Source organism: Dasypus novemcinctus, chromosome 1 (assembly GCF_030445035.2).
Source record: "Dasypus novemcinctus isolate mDasNov1 chromosome 1, mDasNov1.1.hap2, whole genome shotgun sequence".
NCBI classification, from domain to species: domain Eukaryota; kingdom Metazoa; phylum Chordata; class Mammalia; order Cingulata; family Dasypodidae; genus Dasypus; species Dasypus novemcinctus.
Genome location: NC_080673.1, coordinates 144,279,539 through 144,301,214, shown reverse-complemented (window position 1 = coordinate 144,301,214; position 21,676 = coordinate 144,279,539). Strand labels below are relative to the sequence as shown.

The 21,676-nt window shown below is 33.6% G+C and overlaps 1 pseudogene; it reads right to left on the bottom strand.

Moving 5' to 3' along the window:
• Positions 1-21,676, bottom strand: part of LOC131279783 (protein LMBR1L-like) — a 109,736-nt pseudogene that overhangs the window by 87,277 nt on the left and 783 nt on the right.

Here is a 21,676-nt window from a genome sequence, read left to right as displayed (position 1 = left end):
TGGATGGGATCCAAAGGGAACATACCTCATACTGGAATAATATAATGCAGAAGTTCAAATATGGATTCATATTTTTGAACAGAAACAATATAATAAAAAAAAAGGATTTGGGCTTAACCTGACTGTATTTTGGTCTGCTTTAAAACACCAATCAAATACCAATAAAATGTTTTGAACAACAGCATCCAAAAAAATTATTGAGAGTTTTTCAGTGTTGGCATCTTTCCAAGCAATTTACTCTTTCTGGCAGAATACACGAGGCAGTTCCTTCTCTTTGGTGACTAATATTTTAAAATGTACATTTTAACTTCTTTTCCTAATCCAAATAAAATAGAAATAACTGCAATTTTGAAAAAGGGAAAGAGTGTGGAAAAAGCTAACTAAACTTTGGACAGAAAGCTCATAAAATTGTTGTTTTATAGAGAATAAGTATGTTATTCACATTTAGCACACTTTTTCATAATAAAAGAAAACTCTTTAAGGGAACATACCATCTGTCATGATGCCACAGACACAGCTGATCCGAACTTCAAAGGCTAAAAATGTTGGGTCTTATGTAATACGGTTTTACAATATTTTAAGATAATTTGTTAACAACATTATTTGCAAATGTGCAAGAATTGTCTGTAATCTCTATTTTAAAAAAATTTTCTTAGTGATCTCACTGCTAATTCAATTAAAAAGTTAAATTTACTGCTGTATTGTTTCTATCAATGAGAGTATATCCTATTTGTTCTAAGTCATAAAAGCACAAGAATTTTAGCCTAGAGTTGGATTAAGAAATAAAAATAATTATTGAAGAACAACAGGGCAAGTAGTATCAGAAGAGTGAAGAGAAAACATACAATTTTTACTGTTTAGTAAGGTAGCAAAGATTATGTCTTTTCAGAGTGATAGTCCAATATCTAATACATGCCTAATATATAGCAGATTCTAAATAAATATTAGTTGCTTGAATGAAAAAAATGTGTTGATGCATCAGCTTATAGAAATACTGTTTCAAAATTCCGCTAATGTGAATTGGTAGTATTTGCTATCCGTTTCTTTTGATTGATATTTAGAGGAAGAGATACGAAAGTTAAAGAATAACCTAAATGAATCTAGAAACAACCAAAATGAATCAAGAGAAACCCTTTTGAAAGGAAATAGAAGGGAAATTATAGCTTCAGGTTGGAGTAAGAAAGGGGAAGAAGTGAAAAAAAAATATGGTTGTAGTAAGGAGATTACTATGGTGGAAGTATGTAGAGACAAATTGCTAAACTAATCCACTGCCCATTTTTATATTGTTCCATTTTTCAAAATTATGTGGTTTGCCAAAACGTATCTGTGCTAAGCTACTGGCACAATTCACAATATAATTTTTCCCTTAAAAAGTCTAAAAACTATTCTATCATTTTTATAGTATAGATCTATAATATCCAAACAAAATTTAGGGGTATTGAATGTCCATGATGATTTTCCCCAATATTCAGCTAAAACATACCTAGAAAGGTTATGGTCAGACAAAAAAATATTGTATCCAAACTGATTCTCCTGTTTTTGTTGGTGGTGATACTATTACTATCATATTAGAAAAAAATACTCGGAGAAAGAGATTGAGTGGGAATTCAAACATCTCAATAATATACTTTATAATGTATTTCTTGAAAAGAATCTATAATATATGAATGCCATCAATTATCTTTTTTTAAAAGATAATTCCAGTAAAAAAAAGGTTCTCTATGGAGCAAGTTATGAAATCATATCAAGCCAAAGCAGCTTACTGCCTTAGGAACTGGAAAGAGCAGCATTCAATATCTGATTAAATATATGTAGTTAAAGCATATGTTTTATTGAAGCATGGCATCTAGTAGTCAGTTCTGTTTCCCTGTTTGATATGGATGTAGGTGTTTTTAAAATTTCTAATGACTTGGTATTTTTTTAGAAAGCAGAGTACATGACTAGTTTTGTAAAATTTTTAGTAATTCTAAGACATGATTTTGACATTATCTAAGAACAATAAATTGCCACATTTTGTACTATAAAACTCTAAACATTAATTTTACCATCACATTTTTTTAAAAATGTGAGCTCTCAGATTAGGGAGAAGAAAATGAGTCAATGTTGTTCTAACCAAGGAGTCCAGAATGATTCTAAGAATCATTGCTTTTTATAATGAATGATGGTTATTTTGACATATTCATGAAATTTAGAACTAACTAAAGGCAGGCATTAGGCTTTCAAGAGAAACAGATTATCTAAGTTCAAACACTAGCTCCGTCACTCACAAGTGATGAGACTTTGGCTTATTACTGAAGTGCTCTGTTTCTCAGGTCCACTTGTGTAAAATTAGAGAAATTATACTGTATCTCATTTTATGTGTATGCAAATATTAAATGAGATCATCTATGTGAATGAATTAGTACAATATCTGGTCCAGTGTAACAAATGAATAAATGTATAATGATAGCTATTATTTTTAAAGGGGAAGGGATTAATGATTAGAGAATTTTCTAAAGTGGATTTTTTTGGAGGATACTTGATAGCGAATAGAAGGATGTCACCTCTGAAGAATGAGGGTTCTTAGGGTTATATTTCTGCAAGACCAGTAATATACAGTGCAAAGTAAAAACAGTAACCAATTGAAAATATGCCTCATCAATTTTTTCTGTCTGTCAAGAAACTTGAACCAAAGCCCACATTTCTATACTTAATGTGAATATGTCTGTATGTTAGCTCCATTAGTGAGTACAGAGAGTTCACAAGTAACCTAAAGTAATTACAAAAGATACATTATTTGACTCATACTTGAATTTGGAAGAATATTACAGCCAGAGAAATCAATGATATTTTAGTTTTGCATCATTGTTTTTTGCCCACAGAGAAAGCATATGCTGCAACAATTATTTCATTGTATTTCAATAGATTGAGTAAACAAAATCCACATTCTTTCTATGACTTCAGAATTGTTCTAGGCACTGGGACAATTTCTACCATCATAAAAACTGGAATTAAGTGAGAGAGGCTTATGGTAAACACATTGTTAACAATAGTGAAAATGTCAGTTTGGGTAATCTTTAGATAATCTAAAAAAACAACTTTATTTATTAAAAAAGTCTTAGTATTTTATTGGAAAACACATTTGAGGTGCCTCAGTCAAAAAGATGTTCATCTCTCTGATTAACAAACTAAATAGTAAATATAGGTTTGTCAAAAGGTGTAAACCACAATATAAATTATAGACCATGCTTAGTAGTAATGTTCCATTTATGTGTTCATCAATTTTAACAAATGTATTGCACTAATGAAAGATTAGTTAAGGGGAAAGTATGGGAGAGGGAGAGGGTGTGCATTTAGACTCCCCTGTATTTTTGATGTAACATTTATGTAACCTAAAGCTTCTTTAAAAATGAAAAGAAATGAATGGTAAATATAAATATAACAAGCAGTGAGTGTATTATGTGCGTATTATTTTAGTCATGATCCTTTCCTTTTAGACGCTTGCAAACTATTGAATAAATAGATAAAAACATTAATATTTTAAGTGCAATATGAGTAAGAAGAAGGTGGAAAGTTGTGGTATATTTCGTAGAAGAGTTGAGATTGCTAACTCCACCTTTGAGGATGTATAGGAGCTCAGCCACAGTGAGACTGGAGAAGGGTGGAAGTTATAAACAGAGAGCAAGTGGAAGAAATGGCTGGAAATGTAAGATTACAGTGTGAGTTAAAAAAAAAATACAATATACTTCTACATTTCACATCCACATAGATGAATTAAATAAAGTACAGGCAATAATAAGTGTTGGTGACAATATGAAGAAACTGGATTCATACATGACTTGTGGAATTGTAAAATAGTACAACCACTTAGGAAAATATTTTGGCAGCTCCTCGTAATGTTAAACATAAAGTTACCTTATGAATGAGCGATTTTACTCCTGCATTTATATGCCAAAGAACATGAAAATAAATGTCCACACAAAAAATTGTAGAGGAGTATTCACAGAAGCATTATTGACAATAGTCAAGAAGTAGAAACATCCCAAATTTTCATCAACTTATAAATGTATGGAATATTATTTGCCATAAAAAGGAATGTAATTCTGATACATACTAAAACATGGATGAAACTTGAAACACTGCTATGTGCAAGATGCCAGATGCAAAAGGCCACATATTTTATAATTCTCTTTATATAAAATTTTCAGAATAGGCAAATTTCTAGAGACAGATAGAGGCAGGGAGGGAATGAGGAGTTACTACTAATTAGTATCCTGTTGGTATTCAGGGTGATGAAAATGTTCTACAACTAGAGAGAGGTGAAGTTTGTCCAGTTTTTCAATGATTTTGAAACCCACTGAATTGTACATTAAAAAGGGTGAATTCTATGGGATGTGAATTATATCTCAATAAAACTGTAATGTGAATAGAATATAAACTGGTAGTGTTGTAGGAAGAGTGGAGTCTATACTTTGAGATACATTTACTGTGAAGGGTAGATCAATTCAAATTGTGGAGATTCCACGTAAGAATTCCACATTTACCTCTGTATCCTGTAGGAAACAATTATATATTTTTCAAACAGGTTGCAGGTATTAATAACTAACATTTATTGAGTGTTTAAAATTTCCAGACACTGTTAATAAGTATCCTACATGAAATAACTCTTAATCTCTTTAGTAGTTCTATGGTGTAGGCAATATTATAAATAGTCTCAAATCAGAAAGAACTAAATAGAATCATAGAGGCTTTAAATATATTGGTAACAGATGAGAAAACCAAGATCTGAGCACCCAATATTAACATCTATGTGACAATGCCTTTTGAAAATATCAGAGCTGTATTTTATAAAGAACATTCTGGGTGGCACACTTAAGATTAAGTTTAAGGAGCAATTGGATGTTGACAGCTACAAGAGTCCAAATCAGAAGATAGAAACTAACTAATGGTACCAGCAGGAGAAAAGCTCTACCAAAATAGTTTAATGTAGACCTATTCTTTAAGTGAGGTAAAAGCATTTACCCAGAACAGAAATAGTATTCGTAAAACTAGATCTGATGTGATTCAAAATTAAGTCCAGATTGACCAAATGGTTTATATTTCTATTCTGTAAATAATAACATTTCTAGAATCAAGATTTTGAGAGCATGGCAAACTTAGAAAAACTGGCTATTGGTGGCTATTTTTTTAAAAAACACATGCTTTGCTATTAAATATTCATAGTTGAAGGAATGATCCTCTTTTGCCCGCTGAACCATTATGCTGCTCCTAGTAATTAAGATCCACCTATTTTTTTGCTACTCTATCCTCTGTGGGTTGTTTTAAATGCTTTTCTTAGTAGGGTGGAAACCTCATAAGCTTTAAGCTATGACTTTGTAATGACACAAATGTTTTCTTAGACTTTAAAATGCTTTGGGGAATGCTTAAAATTGCATCATTGACTGTTTGAAAAACCAATCTGATGTTAATTGTTAATGTGCTATTTCACACTGCAGCTTATTGTGTTAGTGCCCTTAAATAAACACCCCCATTGGGGGGGAAACAAATTAAGTTGGATTATGGAGGAACTGTAGCTTCTTTACTAAAGTATACAAACATTAAATACTAGAAACCTCCCTGTATTCTAGATATGTGTCTTCTTTTCAAGCTGAGAAGAAGATGGTATCCATATCAAAGAACCCTCTGAGTAAGGGCCCAGAATCTCAATCAATCATTTCTATAGGTAACATCAAAAACTAAAGAATAAAAACTTGAATTATTTTAACAATAGGAAAAAAAAATGGGCAGGGAGAAATAAAAAATCAACAAGTTTAGGATTTTTGTTAAAATGGAGAAGAAAATATCCAAACCAGAACCTTGAGCAAGTTTTACTTATGACCAAACAGCGAGTCACAAATTCATTAAAAGATTTTCTTCTCTGGGATGCTATAGCACTTTGGGTTAAATGCTATCACTACACATGGATTAAATTATCACAGTTTTGTTTTGTGCAATTCTTAATATACCTGAGTACAATCAGACTTTACAAGATAATCGAAATACTTCTCCTGTTATCAACACTATTCTGGGAGTTTACCTGATAATAATTCACCTATTCAAAAACACTAAGCATGTATGTTGCAATAGGTATTGTGATAAAACACTGGGCATATGGAGTTAAAATGTTCAACCTCTATTCTCTTGCTGTTCACCACTTTACAGGAGAGCTGGGCCAGTAAATATTTATTTCATTGCATGATAAGAATAAGGATAAAGGTATGCATGTGCCTGAGTGGTCATATTGGAAAAGTATATAATTCCATCTGAGGGCTGGGTGGGTTGAACTTAAAGGAACCAAATTTTTCAGAATCTGATGACTATTGAACTGAGTGTCTAAAGTTATACAGTAAGGAGTTAGTGTAAACAAAAATAGCTAAGAGAAAGTATCTAGTTCTAGGAAGCTTGGTTTATTTATGCAAAAATAAGAAGAGCATGGTTTGATAATTAAGAATAATTGGTAATAAAATGAGGTAGGGTTTTAAGCCACTGGTGTTTCAATTCCAAATCAGTTATACAAAATATAGAATTATCTGGCATTTTAAATTTTTTTTAAAATTCCTTAACTAACGGTTGCCATGTTATATTTTCAAAATTAATGCTTAGAGTCATCAGAGTTGAATCTATATGCAAACCTTGACTGATAGTCTTTATTATAGAAGAGAATATACATGAATACTCACATTCGGTAAATGGAGTATTTTTAAAAGTTAAAACTATATATAATTTTCTTTCAGTTGTGGTTTCATTTCTGTTTTGCCCTTTGGACTCAGAGGTGGTTCAGCGTAATATAATTTTTTATTCCTTGAAACTACCTGATAGTGTCATCCTGCAAGATCAGGCATCTCTGCCTTAGGAATGGATGATTCTGTTTCAACTTTCACTCAAACTTGAAAATGGCTTTTTCCTTTGAAACAGCTTAAGAAATCCTCCCTCTATTAAAAAATATTAATGGTGCAAGCAGACGCCTGGGAGGATGTCCTGATACAGAACACTTGGATTAGAAAGAGGACTGTTGCATCATTATGCACTCAACCCTGGGATTAACAAAATGGTAGTTGGAGCAAAGCATGTGCAAAGATTGAGATGCATACATAGGAAATGAGAAACAAAATGAATTTCACTGGAGGCAAAACCACATAGAACTTTCAACAGAAGATGCAAATTCAACTAAAGCTAGTTTCTTAACTACACACAGTTAATATAAGCAAAATATACTGAAAGCAATATTTATTTTAAACAAGGCTTATTTTTCTCTAGATGTGCTACTTGTTACAATATCTCTGAATACAAAAGTATTCAGAGATAATATAACTACAAATACAAAGTAAATCTTTGGTATCTTAGATTTCCTTGGCTAAAAAAAGCTAAAGAAAGAAAGGAGGACAATAATGGAAAGTTATCATTGTTAACGTTGAAGAGATGTTTTGTATAAAAAAACCTCTTCTGTTCTCATTCTACTATTACCCCACCAGGTAAAGAAACATACTAATATAATATCTATGAAATCATCTGACTACATAATTATCTACTTAAGGTAAAAAATTATAAACATTAAATTATCACCAAATTGATAAGAATAAAATATGTTAATAATGAAAAATATCTCAATTGATAGGAATAAAATATAATTTTCATAATGAAAAATCTGATTAATAAACTATTTTCTTTGGCCATTTAGCTTTTATATTTAGAGGTTTATTGCTATTAGTCCCTTTTCTACTCAGAGCATTCTCCAAAGCAGTATCATATTCTTCTTTCCATTATAGTTACTTTGTTGCAGAAGATATTCAGGTGTATATCCTAAAAAATGTATCAGATTAAGGAGTTAGATGTTTGCTTTTAGGATTATGCCATATGGCTAAACATAAAAGAAACCAGAGATAGACTTGTAAAGGAAACCAGAAGAATGCTTCTTACCTTTTGGTCCTTGGTTTTTCTCCCTTTTGACTAAATGGGAAAAGCTAGAACAGGAGAAACGGTCAAGGCTAATGGTGAAAAAGTGGAGAAAACTGGAAGTTTCAGAAACTGAGACTCTATCCAGAATTTACCAATTATTTCGCCATCATGATGTACCCCTTGGAACTAAGAAAGCAAGCCTCAAGTGTTTATTGAAAAACAGACAATACATAACGTTGTATAGACTGGCCAAGATTCTTTCTTTGGCAAATGGAATCTTTATATTGAATTAATATGATTATTTGGACTCTAAATTCTCTTCTAAATCTAATGACATGCAAATTTTAAGATTTCTTCAATTTTCCATATTTCTTCCACTTAGTAATTTCTTAGTTACTTTGATTGTGATGAGAGAACATGCTTTCTATGATTTTTATCTTCTTACATTTATCCAGACTTGTTTACAGCCAAGAATATGGCCTATTTTGATCAATATTCCATGTACAATTGAAAAGAAAATGTACCTTGCTGTTGTATAGTGCTAGGTCCATGAATGTCATTTAGATCAAGTTGGATAATGGTATTTTTCAACGTACTTTCTGATTTCCTGTCTATTTTTCAATCATTTTCTGAGAGAAGAGTGTTGAAATCTGAGTTTCTAATCATGGATCTATTTCTTTTTTTCAGTTCAATCATTTTTTGCTCTGTACCTTACACTGAAGGTCTGCTATTACTTACGAGCTTGCTCATGTAGGATACTTTGGTGCTTTTGATGAATTAACATCTTTATATTTATAAACTGTCCCTCTTATTTTCTGATAATATTCATTAATCTGAAATAAACCTTGTTTGAGATTAATATTGACACTCACTTTTCACTTCATTAGTATTTTCCTGTACTTCATTTTCAGCAATGTGTGTTGTTTTTTTTTTTTTATTCTAGTTATGGTGATTGTAGAGTAGCATAGTTTTAAAAAATGTATTGATAAAGTCCAGTCAGTTTTTCCTTTTTTGGTTTATGATAATTGTTTTCTAAGAAATTTTTGCTTTCCTTGGGTTGCAAAGATATTTACCTATGTTTTCTTGGAGAAATTTTATAGATGCATTTCATACATTTAATCACAAATTATTTTTGTATATGGTGTGAAGTAGGCCTACAAATTATTTTTCCATACAGATATGCAACTGTTTAGTATGACTATTTGAAAATATCCTCCTTTTCACATTGTATTACCTATCTTGGTGCTTTTGCCAAAAATCATTTGACCATATATATATATATATCTATATCTCTCTCTCTATATATATATCTGTATCTAATTCATTGATCTATTTGTCTCTCCTTACATGGATACCACACTGTACTGATTATGCAGTGATATAGTAGGTTCTGAAATAAAATAGTTTGTTCTTTTACAAGATTAATTTAGCTCTTTAGTTTCCTTTACATTTCCATATAAATTTTTGAATATAATAATTTCTACCCAAAATCTGATGGATACTTTTGATTAGGCTAGTAATAAATCTAGGTTAATTGTAGAGAAGAGACATCTTAGCAATACTGAGTCTTCCAAATCATGATTATATTCTATTTATTTTGATCTTCTTAAATTTCCTCTGTGATATTTTATACTTTTGTATAAATGGCCTGAATGTTATGTTACATCTATTAGTAAGTAATGTATGGTTTTTATGTTATTGTGAATATTTTAAAATTTTATTTTTAACTGGTCATTACTCATATATAAAAATACAATTGATTGTATTAAAAGCCTATAATTATCTCTGTTAGTTTTTTCTGATAGAATTCTCCATATTTTTTATACAAGTAATCATGTGATTTGTAAATAAAAATAGTTTTACTTTTTCCTTTCCCAAGTTTTAGTCATGTTATGTCATTTTCTTTCCATATTATAAGGGCTGAATCCTTAAGTACAATGTTGGATAGCAATGAAAGCACACATCCTTGCCCTACACTCAATCCAAGGCAGAGCACATCCAGTACTTTACCATTTTGAATAAGACTACCTAGAGATATTTCATAAAGGCCCATAATAATTTCTGTCTATTCCTAGTATGCTAATAATTTTTCAATCATAACTGTATACTATATTTTGTCAAATCTTTTTTTTTTTTAACCTATTGAGTTGATTAAACACTTTTTGCTTTTATTTCTGGTAAAGTGTTACATATTTTGACTTTTGAATGTTGAACAAATTTTGCATATTTGGGATATGTTTAAAATGTATTATTCTTGTCATATAAAATGCTGGATTTTATTTACTAAAAATTTCTTATGGATATTTGCATCTATGTGCTTAAGTGATATTTGCCTGCAATTTTCTTTCTTGTAATATCTTTGTCAGGTTTGTATTGAGGTTGTGGATATGTTCATCTTCTAAAACAAATTGAGAAGTGTTCCATCCTTATCTTTTGTTTGAGTTTATACAATACTGGTATTATGAACCCAGCACTTCATCCCTGGGAAGCAAGTGCTCAACCACGTGAGCTACAATGGCTCCCCATTTCTTAATTTTTAAGTTAATTCACCATAAACCAAATAGACATGGAACTTTTTTGGGGGAGAGATGCTTAAATTATAAACCTAATATCTTTAATCATGCACACAAAAACATTTAGATTTTCTACTTCTTGTGCTCACTTTTGAAGAGTTGTATTTCTCAAGGAATATGTCCATTTCTACAGAGATGTTGAATTTAGTGACTAATATGTGTTGCTATTAATTTCTAAAGTTTGTAGAATCAGCTTACTAAAGTAGAAGTTTAGATCTTTTATTTAAAAGTTTATTTATCTTAATATAAGCATTTGAAGCAAAATTTCTCTCTAAGCACTTCTAAATTCAGAATACATATATCTTTGATTCACAAATTATTTGAAAGTCTGTCATGTAATTCCAAATATTTGGGTATATTTTTTATTTTTTTCAGTATTGCTTTCGTATTTTATTCTGTTATGATCAGATAACATAAATTGCAGGATTTCAATCATTTGAAATGTATTAGGCTTATTTAATGGCTCAGCATGTAATTGATATTGGTGAATGTTCCATGTGTACTTTCTGTGCCTATATTAAGTAGTGCTATATGCCTATCAATGAAGTATTGTTCAAATCATCTATAAATATGGATTTCATCCAGCAGTGTTTCCTTCCGCCAGTTTTAGCCCACTCTGGTGTTCCTCATTTCCTTCCAACAGAATGAAGAGCAAAATTGACCAGTGCTTATAATTGTTATTGGTCGGAAAGTTAATTGATTTAAACTACTACTGGATGCTGTGACTCTTGCTATTCCCTTTTGAATTGTATTTCTTTACTAAATACACAAATTTGAATTTAAGAGAGGCTTAGAAAATAGTTCTAAATAGTTCTATCTGCAATTGGCATGGAAACATTTCATCTCGTGGTAAGAGACAGTCCTCGTGTGGTCTGATACCTTTCCCGGTGCTCAGGATCAGGTGTGTCAGCCTACTGGACAAAAGACAACCCTCTAATAGATAAGGGGATTAACAGTACATTCCTTGTTCTGAGTAAATATGCAAATATTCACTGGATACAGTCTGATTCTGGTGGGCATATTTTATGGCACCCAACTCATACCCCAGTAGTATATCTGTTCCCAGCAGGTAGGGAGCAGCTTTCCTCCTCTACACAACATAAAAAAGGGGTGCTGCATGCAGAACATTTCCCCACCTCAGCCATGGATTGAGACTCACTATGGGGAACCAGCACCCACAAGTGAAACTGACCATGTTCTTTCTCTTCTATGTGAATTAAACAACTTTCATTAGAGGCTGTGTGGGTCATGTTTTTGCCTGCAAACAGACACCTGACAATACAGGGGGCTTACATCTCTTCATATCTCTCCTTCTGACCCACACATCCCCATTTACTAATATATTCTTGAATAACTAAAAAATGCTTATTTTAAGGTAGTACAATTGATATTTGAATTGAATGAATAATTGCAAAGTGCTTAAAAAAGCAAGACATTGAGAAGAAAAAAAAAGCAGTAATTCGAATATTCTCATGGGAAAATTACTTATTCCAACCCAAGTGCAATAACAACCCCTTTCCCCCAGAAAAACTAAGATGACTGCCTAGCTGGGATTTTTATGGATGACTGACCATTAGGTAAGCCACACTCTCTTAGGAAGGATATAAGAAGCATATCTGGAAGGGAGAACTAATAAAAGAAATGGTTATGTGGTTAATGTTCATCAATTCCATGTGTTTCTTCAGTCTCTCATCAAACACCTAGCATCTACGTAATTTTATATCTACCATTAGAAAAAAAAATGTCTTCTGTAGAAAAGTATTAATAGATTCTGTTGTAATTATACCACATATTTATTCTCCTTGAGTCAGTGTTGCTCAAGGTCCCTATGTTCAGTTTACCTCAACTGAGGCTCATATTCAGTTATATTATTAGGAAGTTGGGAATGGATGTACTCCAAATCTCAAACAAGTCTCAGAGCATTGCAAAGTTGTTGATTTTATAAACACTAGGAGAACTTGTTAATTATTTTTATACATTCTTTGAATAAAATTATTGATTAGCTTTCATTTTTACTTTAGAGAATGCAAAAATACATACTTGACTAAGAATCTTATGAATCCACTGTGTGTATTTAATGTTTGAAAATAATTAAGCTCATGAGGCATTTAAGAAATGGGAAAATAATTTCAAAGTGGCACTAGAAAATTTCTATTTCATATTTAAAACTATAGTTAAAAAATTGCACTATTCTGAAGTCTAATTTTTCCACTTTATTGGATAAGAAACTTTAAAAAATAAAATTCATTTATTAATTTATGTTTATATATTAATAAACATTCTTATTTTATGAAATTTATATTTTATGCAGCTACGTTCAATTTCTCTTTTAGAGAAATTTGTTTCTCTAAAATCTGTTGCTTGTGTTTTAATACATTGTTCAATAATTACAATGTATTAATTACATTAGAGTAATACAATAATTACTTTATATTTCCACTGTCCTTAGTGAACTTCCCAATATCTCGCAGTCACAGCTTCTAGCTAATCACTTAACTTCTTTAAGCTTCTTTTTCTTTTTTCAAAGTGAGGCTACACATCCATAGTAAATATTAGTTTTATGTACGTATATACCTAGCCCATTTTTTACAAGTAGTAGTTTGTTCAATAAATATGCATATTAAGTATTGTTATTAAAATAATTTTATAATATCTTAAGGGAAACTAAAATATTCCTTGAGAAATGTCAAGAAAAGTTGGAGAATCAGATATTTTGTTAACCTATCACAGCAGGTTTTTTTTCTTCCTATCAAAAGTTGTTAAATACACTATAATACTGGGTACAATATGGAAAATTTTATTCTATGCATAGAAAGATGAGTCAATTGATTTTGGGTTTGGTTGAGCTACTTTTTAATTGTTTATTTTTTTATTTTATATTTTTTAATGTAAACTTTTCTCTGAGTATGGATGACTTATCTCTCTTCCCTTACTTATCTAGTCAATCCTTTGGTCAGAAGCACATATGTCTTAGATGATAGACAAAAGTGAGAATGATGTGTACTAGGCATAGAAAACAAGGCTAAGATGCAACAACATGTTTGAGATGGGCCTGCAATTAGCAGTAAGCAATAGAAGCTCATCAACATGAAACATAACTGAGTTTTTTAGTAGCTCCTGTGATTTAACAAAGTCATTTCATGACAAAACATTTTTATCTTTGCTGGGTTTCACAACCTTCACAGAGCATAGCATATTCAAAACAATCAGACAGATAAATGCTGAAGCTCATGGAGATGTATATCATTGTGTTAAGGATGCCTTCATGTAGCCCAATTAAATAGCACACCTGAGGGATTGGATTGATAAATACAGAGTAAGTATAGTTTCTGAAACAGAGGAAACTCCAGGAGACATATGAATAGTAACTTCCCACTTTATATGAGCACAATAGCCATCACAAGTAGAGGGAACAACCACTGAGGTGTTTTTAATGAACTGTCTCAAGTAAAAATGTCTGATCCATAGTTACAAAGCAAAAAAGTTACAGCAAAACATTCTGGATTCTTCTGTTTTTATATCACAAGAGAATGTCACTAGGATGTGACTTTGAGACTCGTTAGCTAATATGGTTGTCTCTTAATCATGAAAACTGAATTTAGTGACTTTAAGAAGGAGCATATGTGAAGCACACTTTGCCCAGTGGTTAGGGCGTCCGTCTACAACATGGGAGGTCCCGGGTTCAAACCCCGGGGTCTCCTTGAACTGTGTGCAGCTGGCCCATGCACAATGCTGATGCGCATGTGAGGAGTGCCATGTCACGTAGGGGTGTCCCCCGCATAGGGGAGCCCCACGGGCAAGGAGTGTGTCCCATAAGGAGAGCCGCCCAGCGCGAAAGAAAGTGCAGCCTGCCCAGGAAAGGCACCGCACACACAGAGAGCTGACACAACAAGATGATACAACAAAAAAAGAAACACAGATTCCCATGCCGCTGACAACAACAGAAGCGGACAAAAGAACACGGAGCAAATGAACACAGAGAACAGACAACTGGGGCAAGGGGGAAGGGGAGAGAAATAAAATAAAAAAATAAATCTTTAAAAAAAAAAGAAGGAGCATATCTAAACAATAAGATATTTTTAAAACCAAATTTTAAAATTATTATGGTGTATCTCTGGCAGCACAAAATAGAAACTATATATACATATTTAAAATATTTAAATCTATATTTAAAATATAAAATAAAGCAAAATCAAATGATGGAAAGTTAAGGACATATAAGGAAGTTCTGAATCTCAGAAAAGAATAGAAGAAAACCATAAAAGTACACTCTGTAGTATTTTGCATGGTTTTCCATATGGTTTTATGTATAATGATATTAACAGATATTACAGATCAATAGTGCATTCCATTTGCTCCTAAAGACAATCATGGGAGTTAAGAAATTTATAACACTCAGTTCCCTGCATCTCTTTCTTTTTATCTTTTCCTAGTGTTCTCTAGATAGATCAGAGGTTGTGTTTTCACATGGCTGATAAAATTGTTTTTTGTATATACGAAAATATTCATAATCTTATACTCAAACTTTGTGTTAGTTATATACAGAATAAACTCATTCTTGCCTTGAATTGCATCTTTTCTTTCAATTTCAGTACCTTGATATCTTTAAGAAGAAAGGAGGTGATCCAAAATGGTAGAATTGGGAATGGCAGGTGACTCTTCTCCTCCAGAAACGGTGGGAGGTATGCAGGCAGGCTGACCTGGCAGAAGGGAAGTCACAGGACTTCCGGGGCAACTGGAGGGGACATTTAGAGAAGGGGACCCAGTTGACCAGAAGCCCTGGGTGATAGGAAAGGCAAGCCGGCACCCAGCCTGCTGCTCCTAGGGAGAAGGACGCCTGAAAGTGACTGGCTGGAAGACCAGCGCTCAGCTGGCTCTGAGGGAGAGGAAAGCCACTGGGTGACCAGGGGCACATCCGAGTGCCCTGCCGCCTCTCCAAGTGGGTGGTAGGGGAATGGGAGCTGCAGGAAAAACTGGACTGGGGACAGGCTTGGGGACTGGAGCTTAGCTAGCTAAGGGGGAGAAAGGAGCAGAAGGGAGAGGCGATAGGGAGGGCTGATTGGATCCCAACTAGTTCCCAGGAAAAGGAGAGGCACGAGCAAGCAAGGAAGAGGCTGCAGGGAGAAGGGAAGGAGTCGCTGATCAGGCCGGCTGTCACAGCTACCTGCTCTAGGAGAGAGAGGAACTGGGTCAGTGAGGGGGTGGGCTGACAGGTGCCCACCTGCCCAGGGGAGAGGGTAGTTGGGAGAAGCAGCCTCAGAGCTGCCAGATGCCCAACTGGCCTGAGGGAGAGGGGAACTGTGAGAGTCAGCCCGCAAGCTGTCAGGCGCCCAACCAGCCTGGAAGAGAAGGGAGCCAGAGGGTGATCCTGCAGGTTTTCAGACACCCAGCCTGAAAACCCTGGGGGAGGGGAAGTTGCGGGACAAGCAACCTCATGACAGGGAACTTAGACTGAGATTTCTTTTTTGGTTATTTTATTTTTTATTTCTATAATTTTTTTCTATACATCCGGGTACCTTACTATGGAGAAGGGCCCGTGGGTGATTGATTGATTGGTGAACAGGGGCAGTCAGAGATGATCGCTAGTGGCCTGAGTGGGAGGCTCGGTTTTTCCCTTTGTTTTTTCTTTTTTCCTTTTTCTCTTTCTCCTTATTTTCTTTATTTCTTTTCTTTGCTTTCATCCCACCTCTTGTTTGGTCATCATTTTCTTTTCTCATCTTTCTAGTCTTATTTAATTTTTTCCTGTTCTTTTCTTCCACATTTTAAAAATTCTTATTCCTTTTTATTTTATTTTTTTATTTTTCACTCTTATTACTTATTTTTCCTGGCTTTTTTCTGGTTCTTTTCCATCCTTTTAAAAAATGTATTATTTTTCTCTTCTTTTTTCTTTACTTTTTTATGGACTTAATATTTTTTTCATGGGAACACAGACAACAATGAAGATACAGAATAATGGGAACCAAGTGTCAAAGATGACCCTTAGCACACACACAAAAAACTAAGTAAAACCCTAGGTTAGGAAAAACTGAACAAGTCTATCAACGTAAATGGATGCATACACACCAGCAAAAACTACACGCCATGCTAAGATTAACCAACTGAATAAGTCCATCAAGATAATTAGATGCATAGACACCAGAAAAATACTATAAGCCATACTAAGAAACAGGGAGACATGGCTCAGTCTAATGAAAAAACTAAAAAACAAAAGGAGATGCATAACATGGAAAAAATAATCAAAATTACGAGTCAACTTAATGAAATGAAGGCAGAAATCAAGCATATTAAGAAGACATTGGGGGACTATACAGAAGAAATCATAAACATATGTAAAAAGATACCATATCTGATGGTGATAATAGGGACACTGCAAGTAATAAGTTAAAAATATTTTGGATGCAATAACAATCATAAATATTTATGGATCTCATCAAGTGCCCCAAAATGCATGAGGCAAACAATGGTAAAACTAAGAGGAGAAATAGATGCCTCTACAATTATAGCGGGGGAATTTAAAACACCATTATCACCATTTGACAGAATACTTCAGCAGAGGATTAATAAAGAAACAGAGAACTTGAATAATACATTAGAGGAACTAAATCTAATAGACATATACAGAACATTATACCGAAATACAGCAGCATATGCATTCTTCTCAAGTACAGATGGATCATTCTCCAGGACTGACCACATACTAGTTCACAGAACAAGTCTGAATGAATTTAGAAAGTTTGAATTATACAAAGTAATTTCTCTGACCACAATGGAATGAAGCTAGGAATTAAAAGGGAAGAGAACAAGAATAGGTACAAATACATGGAAGTTAAACAACACATCTTAATCAGTGAATTGAGGAGGAAATTGTGAAAGACATCAGTTAACTACCTCAAAATAATGACAATGAGAACAAAACATTTCAAAATTTATGGGATACAGCTAAAGCAGTGCTGTTAGGGAAATGTGTAGCCATTAATACTTACATGTTTTTTTATAAAAGAGCTGAAATCAGAAACCTAACTTCACATCTGGAGGAACTAGAAAAAGGACAACAGACTAATCCCAAAGCTAGAAGAGGAAGGAAATAACAAAGATTAGAGCAGAATTAAATGAAATTGAAAATAAATGAACCACTAGAAAAAAATTAACAAAACCAAAATCTTGTTCTTTGAGAAGCTAATAAAATTGACCTTTAGCTAGATTGACTAAGAAAAAAAGACAGAAGATGCAAATAAATAAATTAAAAATTAGGAAAGAAGATACCACCACTGATCCCACAAAAATAAAGAATATCATAAAAGAATACTTTTGAAAAATTATGTGTCAACAGGATGGATAACTTAAATGAAATGGATAAATTTCTAGAAACATACAAACAATCTACATTGATTAAAGAAGAAATAGAAGAACTCAACAGACTTATCACAAGTAGTGATATTATTGAATTAGTCATAAACAATCTCCCAACCGAGAAAAGCCCAGGGCCATATTGCTTCAAGGGCGAACTCAATCAATCATTCTGGAAAGAACTAACACCAGTCCTTCTTAGACTTTTCCATAAAATAGAAATGGAGGGAACATTACCTAACTTATTGTATGTTGCCAACATCACCCTAAAGCAAAGCTACATTAAAGATGCCATAAGTAAACTACAGACCAATCGCTCCAATTAACTTTGATGCTAAAATCCTCAACAAAATACTTGCTAATCATATTCAACATCATGTCAAATGAATTATACTCCATGATCAAGTGGATTGATGTGTGGGAAAGAGTGCATCTAGGGCATGCTTATATGGAATATGAATGTGTTCATTTTCCCATAGGATTTTGTCTCAGTGGGTGAAGACCCACACAATAAACAATAAAATTTAAACTCCCATCCTGGGGAGTCCTGCTACATTCTTAAATAGAGGGGCAAAAATCTCTCAAGTACATAGGCAAAGCCTAATAAAAGAAAGCACACCAATATGCCAAGCCAGCCATATTAAAGCATGTGGCTATCAACCTTCTTCTTATAAAATTGAAACTTAGCCTAATAATAACTATTGCCTAAGAGTTACCCCTGAAAACCTCCTTGTTACTCTAATGTGGCCTCTCTTTAAGTCGAACTCAACAAATAAACTTAATGCCATTCTCCCAGTGTGGGATATGACTCCTAGGGATGAGCTTTCCTGGCACCAAGGGATTACAACCAACCAGTGATAAATTGGGGAAAGACCTTGACCCAGAGGGGGAAACATCAAATACGAAAGAGTTTTTGCAGCTAAGAGACTTCAAAGTGAGTCAACATGACCTTAGAGAGGTTACCCTTATGCATGTCTCAGGCAAATCTCACTAACTGCCACTGTGAACAAAGCTTCACAGAGGAGTGCCCCCTCTCAACCCCTTGAAATCAGCACCCTGCCATGCACCTTATCTTGGAATACATGACAGTCTATTTCCCCAATGTAACAGAGTTAGACTCATTTATAATTTCCTTACAAAAGATTATTCTACCCCTTTTCTTTTAGCCTATCACTAGCACTATGCCTATTAAATATATGTCTTAGAAACTTAAATCTTTGCCTGTTTAGATACCAGTTAAGCCCTAAATCAGAAGAGTTGCAACCAACACCTACTTTCCAGTTCATCAGACTTGCCCAGGACAACTAACAAAATGATGATGATGAACAGCACCCATCCCCCCAAAAAAGAGAGAATCTATAACTACAAGCAAAACAGTTCTTTCCATGTGCCCCATAAAATCTAAACCCCCTCTCAATCTGAGGAAGAGTGGGCATCACCATTCCCAAATTCTCAAAGATGTGTAATGAACAAATATGAAGGGAGAATGCAACCATGGCCAAAGTAAACTTCCTTTCTAAACTTTTTTACAGATTTATTTTTTATTTCTCCTCCCTTCCCATCCCCTGCCCCCAGTTGTCTGTTCTCTGTTTCCATTCATTGTGTGTTCTTCAATGTTCTCTTGTATTCTTGTCAGTGGCAGTCGGAATCTGTCTCTTTTTGTTGCATCATCTTGCTGGATCAGCTCTTCATGCGTGCAATGCCTCTCTTGGGCAGGCTGTACTTTTTTTGCACTGGGCAGCTCTCCTTATGGGGTCACTCCTTATGTGTGGGGCTCCTCTATGCAGGAGACACCCTTGTGTGGCATGACACTCCTTGCATGCATTAGCACTGTGCATGGACCAGCTCATCACATGGGTCAGGAGGCCTTGGGTTTGAACCCTGGACCTCCCATGTGGTAGGAGGATGCTCTATCCATTGAGCCAAATCCACTTCCCTAAGTAAACTTCTTAATATTGTTGTAATGGAAGAAAACATAACATTGACATATAAAGATAGTGGTTACCAGATTTTCTGAATGTGGGGAGGAGGGAATAATAGGTGGAACACTGGGCATTTTTAGGACTTTGGAATTAGTGTAAACCACAATGTAACTGTAGGTCTTGGTTAGTAGCAATGATTCAATATTTATTTATCAATTGTAACAACTATATCACACTATTGTAAGATGTTATTACTAGGGGAAGATGTGGGAAGGGATGGAATGGGATATAAGGAAATCCCTTATATATTCATGTAACTTTTCTGTAATCTAAAACCTCTTTTAAAATAAAGTTTGTTATATTTTTAAAAAAGAATGAATGACATATTCTTTCTTAAATAACTGACTAAATCAAGTTTAAATATGCTTCTATAAAAAGAGTCTCCATTAAATTTTTTTCATGCAATATGTACCTTTAGCATTCTTTGTGTTTCTGGGGAATTGAAGAATTGTGGATATAAAGAAAGTAGCAGATCAAGCAATAAGAATTTTTTTAAAAGATGCAATAACATAATAAATATAAAAGTAAAGATAAAAAGATTTTTAAAAGATAAAATTTTATTGAACGGTGGACATTAGATTTAATTTTAAAATTTAAATTTTTGGAAGTACTACTGCTTTAATAAAAATAAAATATTTTTCCCTGGGAATTTGAGATGCTCTGATGCATATCACATCATGGGAGAGTAATTTGGTATTTTATTTTCAATTAAACTCTATTTTAACCTCATTAGTTGCACAATAACAACTCAGAAACTTCAACACTGTAATAGAGAGGCTAATAAAAAATTCAGGTTATAATAAAATTATTTTTAGTTTTGTGCTCATATTCAATTATCTTCATTTATTTTTCTTTTGTTCCTGGTGTTTTAAAAACAGGATGTATTAAGAAGGGATCAACTGCATGGACTTGAGAAATAAAGCAAATTCTGCCTCCAGTTCACTGGTTTCCAACTATGCATTGTCTAATAAGGTAGCCAATAATCAGATGAAATGAAAAATAAAATAAAATATAAATACCAATTAATCATTAACAATAAAAATCAGTGTGTGAATTGACATGTGGTAGAAATATATACACTGAATTTTGGAGACAGTATAAAAATGTAAGATAGCACCTCAATTTCTTATTGAGTCTAGGTTTAAATGAAAATAACTTATATATATATATTTGATTAAGTAAAGCTATTATTAAAATTAATTTCACAGAGGGGCTGTGGGAAAATAGTGGGTAGTTAGACCTGAGATTCAGCCCTTTCATGAGAACAACTAATAAATGGGCATGAACTGTCTGAAACAACTAACTGAAACTCCGGAGGCCAGTAGAACACTGTACAGCATCCAGGGAACAGCAGGAGGTAAAGGCAGTAAATTGCTCTCTGTGGATGGTGGTTACCACCACCCGTTCTCCATGTTCACATCAGGCCACTGTGAGATCCAGTACCTAGCTGTTTGCTGGTGACAGAAAGGGACATAAAAATCCTCTTCCCTAAGACCAGGGTGGCTGATCATGGCTTTTTTTTTTCTTCTTCAGTTTTCTCATACTATTTATTTCCAGGAATACAAGGGTATCAAGAAGGGAGAAGGGTTAAATTTTAGATGGAATGAAGTGGAGTTTGGCATACAGCAGCAGGTACCAGTGCATGTGTTAAATGGGATGTAAACTGTGGTACTTACAGTGGATGTAAGAAAGTCCAGTGGCCATCACAGCCCTAGTCTAGTGGCAAGGTTCTGCTCATGTCCACAGAAGAGGATGTGTTTACTACAGGAAGAACAGCTACTTCTGAAGGAGAAACATTACAAGAAGGCATTAGAGCAGGAGAGACCACCTCACTCTTAAATAACTTTGTTCTCTTGAATG